The sequence below is a fragment of the Sapajus apella genome, unplaced genomic scaffold (genome assembly GCF_009761245.1).
Source record: "Sapajus apella isolate SASKATOON/1434 unplaced genomic scaffold, GSC_monkey_1.0 scaffold59, whole genome shotgun sequence".
Classification (NCBI taxonomy): domain Eukaryota; kingdom Metazoa; phylum Chordata; class Mammalia; order Primates; family Cebidae; genus Sapajus; species Sapajus apella.
Window position 1 is genome coordinate 4,407,758 of NW_022436999.1, and position 9,068 is coordinate 4,416,825.

At 46.5% G+C, this 9,068-nt stretch overlaps 1 long non-coding RNA gene across 1 annotated transcript; it reads left to right on the forward strand.

The window, feature by feature from the left end:
• Positions 1-1,050: 1,050 nt before the first annotated feature.
• On the forward strand, positions 1,051-8,547 carry LOC116528660. The gene is made up of 3 exons (XR_004259131.1): positions 1,051-1,740; positions 5,000-7,021; positions 7,053-8,547. It is a non-coding gene; the product is annotated as an uncharacterized LOC116528660 (long non-coding RNA).
• The last annotated feature ends 521 nt before the right edge of the window (positions 8,548-9,068 follow it).

Genomic DNA, 9,068 nt, shown 5'->3' on the forward strand with positions numbered 1-9,068 from the left:
GGAAGGAAGGAAAAAGGTTGCCCAGGCTTCACGTGAAGAAAAACTGTATCTGTATTATTCCCTATTGAATTCTTGGGACCTCCATATTGCAGGCATATAGAAGCTCCAATTAATATTTGATAAATCTTGAAGGGAGGAAAAGATAGTCACAGAAAGTTCACTTGAGTGGCCTGAAATTCCACAGCAATTTAGCCAGGAGGCTGGGAGGAGAATCTGCCCTTCCAGCTTGCAGGCCAGCTCTGCAGGAAACCAGTCAGCTCTCCCAGGGGAAGCAGTGGCCAGGCAAGCACGGGCCTCGAAGCTCACGACTGCCTTTGGACTGTGACTCAGACAACATGGGTGGCTCAAAGTTATTGAAGGACTGGGTAGGCCCCTGAAAATTGGGCCTTTCTGCAGCAATCATCAGGGAGACGCATGGTCCTGGGCTAGGGAAGGAGTCTTCTTGGCCCAGAATGGCCAAGCAGCCAAATGTTAGAGCTCAGGACCCTGGAGGTGTCCCTGGAAAGGGTCTTCCCCAGCCTGCTCCTACAGAGTGGAGGCAGGTTTGGGGTGTTTCCTCTAGGAGAGATTCAGGGAGCTTGGGAGTAAAAGTGACAGTGTGCCCACCCTTTCTCTCCTCTGTAGGGCTCTGTTCTCTTTCTTCTTTTTTGAGACAGAATCTTCTGCTTTATTGCCTAGGCCACAGTGCAGTGGCATGATCACAGTTCACTGCAGCCTCAACCTCCTGGGCTCAAGCAATCCTTCCACCTCAGCTTCCTGAGTAACTGAGACCATGCCTAGCTAATTTTAAAATCTTTTGTAGAGACGAGGTCTCATTGTGTTGCCCAGGCTGGTCTTGAATTCCTGTGCTTAAGCAATCCTCCCGCCTCAGCCTCCCAAAGTGCTGGGGTTATAGGCATCAGCCACTGTGTCTGGCCTACTCTCTTTCTTAAGGAGAAGGTTTCTGCTATTTCTTGGTCAAATGAGTACAGAAAGCCTGTTCCCCATGGACAACTCTTGAGTGGCTCAGAATGTCAGCAGGAGGGAAATGATGGCTTTCCAAGAGTGTTCTGTGCTGGGATGTACCTTCTCTTGTGTCCTGGTCCTGAGAGTCATGAGACTGAGAGCATGGGACAGAGGCAGTGAATGAACTGGGCTTGGGAACACATTTGTTTGCTGGGCCTCAGTTTTCCCACCAGAAGCCTGTCCGCCTGGGTTTTAGAAAGCCAATCCAGGAGAACACGGGAGGTTGCAGGCAGCTCTGACCAGCTGTCTCTCCCACCCCTCGTTTCAGACCTCTCCAGAGTCCGCTGTCCTTCCACACAAGTCCTTGTTGTCCAGTCTGTGGCCCAAGCACCCACAGGGCATGGTGGAGGCCTGAGGCAGCGCAGGTTTTGCTGAGGCCATCAAAAAAGCTTACGGAGCAGGCTTGGCCATTGGCCGGAAATCATTGGCCCCTGCTGGGCTCATGCAATATTCATGGAACCGGTGTGGGCTCCTGCAAGTTCCTATGAGCAATGGCCTCGCCCATCTGAAGCTCATCAAAGGACTGGTTCAATATCCTGGGCTACTTTCTGTTCATTTTTCCTCTCCCCCGGTGCCGTCCTCCTTCTACCCTCCCCGACCGCCCCTCCTCTTTCTAAGCTCTTGGCACCAAGTAGCTATGGAGACTCTGAGACCTGGACCATCCCAAGGCTGTAGCTTTCTTCAAGGCTGCCGGGCTCTGCACGGTGAAAAGTCTGAAAGCTTTTTCTCTTCCAGGTAAGTTGGGGAGAGGGTTCCGTCATGCCTGTTTCTTCTTTATTTTCCTTTCCCTCTCTGGGCCTGAGAGACTAGAATTTTTTTTTTTTTTTTTTTTTTTACAGTACATTTTGGCAGGCCCCCCTTTTTTTTTTTTTTTTTTTTTTTTTCTGACAGAAAAAAAATAACAGGCATATTTTGGGCGATTACTCAACTGGGGTCCTTTGTGACAGGATATGCTGCTGCGTGACTAATGGAGCTGGCTTTCTCCTGGCTTCCTTCCCCTTTCAGAGCTCTTGTTTACTGCCCTATAAAAAAAAAAAAAAATGCCATAAGCTACAGATTTTTATTAAAAAAAAAAAGAAGCCTTGTGAGATACTCAAAGGCAATAAATCCTTCAGAGATTCCATTTCCAGGGCTGCAAACTCCCCGCCATCACCGCACTTTTTCTTTTCAGTGCTCAAGATTCATGACATGTGAATCTTCTTCCACCCCCACGTCCCTGCTTTCTTCTGAACATGTGTCCAGCAGATCGTGGGGGGCGGGGAGGGCGGGGGAAGGGGAGCAGGATGGGAACCATATTTATGGTGCTTAACTCAGCAATTGCTAAAGGAAGAAATAATGACTTCCAGGGGGCTCTGGGCCTTTTTTCCAAGGCCTTTGTGTTTTCATAATCTATGACAATTTTGTGGTGTAAGCAAAAGTTATTACAAAACATGGAACTAGCCTAATGAGGAAGGTTATGTTCTAAACCAGGAGGGACTATCTCTTTATAGAGGAAATTCAAATTTGGCTGGCTTTGGAATTTGGAATCTCTGGGCTTTCCAGAGAATGTTTGGGAAAGACTCTCTGGAGCTTGGCGTGTCTGACAACTGAAACCGGCCTTTCAGTTTTTCTAGAGATCAGATGGTTTGTTATTTCAAAAGGTACCTGGCTATGGATGGGAAAAGCTGACCAAGTAGTTAGGTTTACCAGAGACAGACTGGCGTAGATAGGACACAAGATTTGTGGCCAGGCGATGGGTTTGAGTCTCAGTTGTAATCTGGAGCAAGTCATTTAATCTCTGTAAGTCTCAGTTGCTCTGATGCTAAAATTGGGGTTCTATCCCCTTCCCTCAAGGCTGCTAACAAAAAAAGTAAGATGACATAAATTTAAGGCATGGTGGGATTTTTTAAAAATGTCAATAGTGTTTGGAGAACATGTGGTTTTCAGTTACATAGATAAGTTCTTCAGTGGTGGTTTCTGAGATTTGGGTACTCCTGTCACCTGAGTAGTGTACACGGTGCCCAACGTGTAGTCTTTTATCCCTCATCCCCTCCCAACCTTCCCCTCCCCCCAGTCCCCAAAGTCCACTGTATTATTCATATCCATGACATGTGAGTATTCTTGACAATTGAAGAAGTATGCAGTGATCCCTTCTAAGGCTTCTTCATGCAAAGGGTGGGCTCACACTTTCAACAGAGGAGAGAGGCTTGTGACCCTGAGAACTACAAATACTACTGATGAACCGAAGGGAGATTATTTATACGGTGCCTCAGGACACGATATTACATGGGTGTTTGGGAGGCTGGTTTTGTGTCCAAGTTTGCCTACTCCCTGGTCATCTTCCAGGCAGGCCTCAGAATCCTAACTTTGATCACATTCCTTCCCTACCCAGGAAACTCTCTTGTCAAACCCAGACAAAAGGCACCTGCCCGCTCCATCTTGCCTGCTTTTTCCTCTGTAACTAAGTCATCTTATGCCCACACTCTCCGTGTTGGCAAAGTGAACACTGGACGCAGTTTACTCTAGCCACTTGCCTGACATTTTCACGGGACGTTGCTTGGAGGCCCTCACCCCGCCTTCACCTTCCTCTACCTGTTCCTCCTCTTCTCTGCTACACCTTGCTCATTTGTCATTTCTTATAGGATCCTACTTCAGCTTCACCCCTCCCTGACGCTCCACTGATTAGAATACCTCAAGTGGACACTTCAAACCCTCTGATAAACCCTACCAACTATCTTTTTTCAGTCTCCACAATTCAAAAATCTAATAATACCCTAGGTAAAGGCAATTGACTTGACTTCTCCAGAAGATAAACTGAGGCCCACCCAGGAACTAACTGGACAGAGATTACACAGTAGATCTGTGACAGACAGAAATAAAAACGCCGCATCCTGATTCCAGTTTGCCTGGAGTTTAAAAAGAGGTTCTTTAGCTTGACTATCCCAGAATAGCCTCTCCTGGGCTAACCAGCTGTGAAGTGATGTATCGCAAGGGTTATTATTATTATTTTTTTGCCTTGGCTTAACTCTTAAAAAAATACCCCAAACTCCCAAAATCGGCCTAAGAAAATCCATTTCTCACAATGTCATCCGCTTGCCAAGTTTAAACTTAGTACATTACATTATGAACGCCTCCAGGCCTCACTCTCGGCTTACTGCGATGCTCAGGTATCTGAATTGAGTTCAGAAATCACAGTTTATTGAAGGAAACAGATCATTAAGTCACTCCACTGGACTGAAGCTGTTGACGTTGTTTATTTGGAGAAGCTGAGCATTGACTCATGTTCTCTTGATTTGCGTGGATCAGGACTAACTGGAGCTATTTAACAAAGGGTGTGGCCATCAGATGGCACAGGGCCCGTCAGGACTAACGGGAAGAGGAATGGGGACAGTGGTGTGCTGAAGCTTGCACTGGCTTGTGAAAGCTGACTGGTAAATTTTCAGGAATTTTGCAAGCTGGTTGTTGAACAGAGCCATTGTTAAAAATTAAATGATATAAACATATAATTAATTAATTATATTTTAAAAAGATAATACAACAGATCAGATCAGATCAGATCCTAATTTTTTTAAACTACAGTTTACTATCATCTGTGTGCTTGGGTTATGTCTATTATACACATGGTGGGAATACTCTAGAGTGGTATACTACTGTGACTCTCTTCCCAATTCCACAGTCAGGAACATCACATTGGTAACTTGAAATTGGCTGTGGTGAGAATATTTACACCACAGAAATTGGCACACTCTACACTCAGGCCTTGATTTATTGTTGTGTTGTTACTTAGACTTAAGGCAGTGATAGAGAAAATGTTAATGCGGTAGGATTAGATGTAAAAGTGCCCTCTGTCTGTAGCAGTGACATTGTGAATAACAGAAAATATTGAGGTAATATTTTTCTCATTTTTGAAAACTATTACCTGATTCAGCAAAAAAGTGGCTCCTACGGAAAAAAAACCAGTGAAGTTCTGAAATGTGCCTTCGTTGTTTCGCTTTTGTCTTACTTATTATTGCAGACATAATTATTAACCAACATTCACATCAGATTCACAATCAGAAAGCCAGGTGGTAAACATTTACCAGCACACTACTGGAAAGGAGTGTCGATGGACTGCTCCCTTGGGATTACAGAAGAAAGAACGCTGTAGAACATCTATACGACTTGGCAATCGGGGGCCTGAGGTACAGCTGAAGTACAGCTGTGGAAGAGGAGATGCTAACTGCTGGGAAGACAGCAACACAGATTTTACAGTCAGCAGCCAGAGACGACTCTCAGAACAGGAATGTGAAAAAATCAACCAGATATTCTAAACTGAAATCTACCACTGGATACCAACAAGGTTAAATGGTAGAAAAGCCATAGTCATTTCTAAATTCAAGGGTAGGATTAATACTGTATTTTTGCAGTATCTGAAAGTTCTGTGGCCTTTCTTATACACCAGTTTATGTGATCACCAGAACAGAACTGAGGTTCAGGGGAAAGTTAGCTATCAGCATTGGCCCCATTTTACAGATGGAAAACTGAGGCAGTGGAAGGTAAAGTAGTTTGCCCACGGTTACTCTTTCTGCGTAAATGGTTACCCTGGGACTAGAGGGGGACAGAGCTATCACAGACTTGGAGGTCAGACACACCTTGGTTAAAAACTCAACCTTGACATTTATATAACTTTGGTAATGTTACTTTAACTTTTTAAGTCTTGCGGGGTTTTCTTTGTTTGTTTCTTCGTTTGTTTGTTTTTTAACTTACAAAATGGGGATGATAAAGCCTAGATCACAAGTTTGCAGTAAGGGTTAGTTTAAAGAGATAATGCTGCAAAGGACACGGTGCTTGGAAAGCCTTTGCACCTCCCACCATGGTGTTATAAATTATTTACATTTGATTTTAAAATACCGTATAAGGCTCTTTTGGCTCACATATTTACTTTTCTAATTATATTTGTTGAGTTTAGGTAAATTACTCTGCATGGCCTTAGGCCAAACCAATTTGAGGGGGTGGGGGCAGGGGCAGGGAGGAGGGAGAAGGGAAGAGGTGGGTCAGAGAGGAAATCTGGTTATGATTCCTGTGAAGTGGAGATGGAGGTGGAGCATTTGGGCAGGGGGAAGAATTGAAATTTTGTAAAGGGATCCTTCACTCACTGATAATGGGAGAGAATCTGTATATACTATCATGTTCAACAAGGCCATTCCGTGCAACAGAAGCTGGAGTTCCAGATGGACTGCCTCTGCCTACATCTAGCCCTCCACATCACCACCAGCACAAATGAGAAGGCTGAGAGACCTCTGGGCCCCCGAAACCCTCACAGCCTCTCCAGCACTCTCAGCCTTGGAACAGGACCCATCCCCATGAAAAGCTGAGGCCTCAGGCCATCCTTCAATTGCCAGGGCAGGGAGGCAGCTGCCCCCCTACTTCCCAGGGTTCTCACTCCTCCTTCTGGATGGGTCTTTCTACTTAGAGCTTGTCAGCACGTGGCACGCTATTAATTCACTAGATGGTAACCTCTGTGAGGGCAGGGGTTTTTATTTATTTCATATGGGACCTAGAACAGTGCTAGAGACACAGAAGGCTCTCAATACATAGTGGCTCAAAGAAGAGAGTAAAATGAATCATCCTCATCTTTTGTTTTCTCTTTCAATTAACAATCCATTCTTTGATCAAGCTCAACAGGTTCAGATTTGGCTCAGGGCTCACGGGTGTAAACTGAGGAGGTAAGGGTGTTGTCAAAGTCTTGAGGGGGGTGCTCGCTGCAGAAACAGCATCTCTGAGGATGGTCCATCGACCAGCCAACATGGACTGAACAAGGCAAGGCAGTGGAGCTCAGTGGTTAAGAACGTGGTAGTTCAAATCCAGGCCCTGCCATTTATTAGCTATGTAACCTTGGGCAAGTTATTTTATCTCTCTGAGTCTCATTTTTCTTATCTGTTAAATGTGGATAAAAATATCCACCTCTTAAAGTTGTAGTGCGGGTTAACGAGATAAAGCATGGCTAGTGCTTAGCACAGAGCCTGGCACGGGAAAGGGAGCCAGTATTCATGGCCCTGTGAAGGTGGAGGTGGAAGGTGGAGGTGAAGGTAGAGGTGGAGGTGGAGGTGGACCATTTGGGAGGGGGAAGAACACAGCTGGAAGAGCTGGGAAAGGGCCGACCTGCAAAAGACCTCTGTGTACCCAGATGGCATCTTATCAGCCTGCAATGGGGCCCTGCAAAGAGGCCTACAGCAGTAACACCTACCCAAGAGGACCTGGCTGTGTCATGGGGACTGACACGGTCATGGCCCTAGCTAGATCCAGAGAGCCACTGAAATGATGCCAATGCTTTACTGTAGAGATGGTGTCTTCCTTTGGGCAAAATAACCACAAACACGCCTCGACACGTAAGACAGTATACACAGGGGAGGACACCCACGCTGAAGCCATGCCCAAGAATAAAGGACACAAGGACTTATATGATACCCTGAGTTGAGAACTACAGGGTTTAGAACCAAGGAGGAGCAAAAGCGCAAATGGGTGAGGTGGTGTAATTTTCCTTCCAGGAAGATAGCTGTGGTTTCATTACAGGAGATGGGCTTTCAGGGGGCATCGAAAGGAGAGGGGGTTGGAGGAAAAGAGACACTACACAGTGGGAGGCGCATGTATGAAAATGTCATGTCTGATGAGAAGAGCCGGGGCGGGAGCAGCAGGGCAATGGCAGGGTGCACAGGGATTCTCTCCTGCCTCCAGACAGGGCTCGAATGCATCCATCACTGGGCACATGAATAGTCTGACCTGGATACCAAGGGGCTCCTCTGAGCTTGTTCCCAGGGGGACCCTGATTTAGACTCAACAAGTTCCCATTTTACTTGATATTTTAAATGGCACAGGTACTCAAAACAGCATGGTGTACTGGAAGATAGACCTGGCATAGGGGCCAGTAGACTTGATTTGAGGTTCCAGAAATCATTGTCCAGGTTTAATTTTGAGGCTCAGTTTCCTCATCTGTGACAGGGAGGAGCATAGTCCCCTCACAGGCCCCTGGTGATGAACCTCTGGGGCCTTTGGCTGTGGGAGCTCCATGCTTTGTGCTTCCAAGGACCACTCGCTTCAGCAGGACTCCCCCACCTCCCCGGCCTAGTGTGGCCCTGCAAGAAGAGCACAGCTTCTCTGGTTAATCCTGACCTCACCCTGGCCCTGCCTGCGTGTGGAGACACAGTCCCTGGACGCTGGGCGGGGACGCCTGTCATTCAGTCAGTGCAGCTCAGGCGCTAAGCGCATAAATGGATGCCTGCAAAACACACTGGGCTCTTTGCTTGAAAGCCACCAGCGCGAGACAAAGGATGACTTCCCTGGCTGCATTCCTCAGCAGGGGGCTCGCCACGCCTGCCTCCTCCAGAAGTGCCTGTGCAGGTGTAGACATGTACACCTTCCTGAACGCTAGCTCTGCCCCACCTAGTGTGCAATGCAGATGCAAATTCCACTCTCTTGCAGCTACCTCTTGCAACTGCAGGCATGTCACGTAGCCCTAATTCCCCGGCTTCAGTTTCCAGAGCTACAAAGCAGGAGCCATAGGCACTCTAAACTCCCTGCCTTCTAGCAAATCTCTCAAAAGTTATTACGGATTGTTTTTGATTCTGTGGGTCCGCTATGGGTCAGCTTGCATTCCCAAACCAAATGCAGCCACTTGCCTTGGTCTAGCTCATTTGGTGTCCCCTAACTGTGGCTTATTATGAGGGTCCACAGCCAGCCTGCTGTGGTGGGGTTCTAGCTACCATGTACTAGCTGAGTGACTCAGGACAAGTCATTTAACCTCTCTGTGACTAGGTTTCCTCATCTCTAAAGTGGGATCTAGATGCACTTACCCCATAGGCTGTAACATATGCAGGATGAACTTATGCATTTGAGTTAATTACATGAGTTAGCACAAGTGTATGAGCTCATACTATACAGTACATGTAAAATGCTTAAACCAGTGCCCGGCACATAGTAAGAATCATTATAAGTGAAATAACAGTAACAATGATAGTAGGTATTATTATTCATTTTCCACCCCAATGATCATTCCTGTTCCACTTTTCTGACTTTCTCACCATAGCCTTAAGGCCTGGCTCTATCTG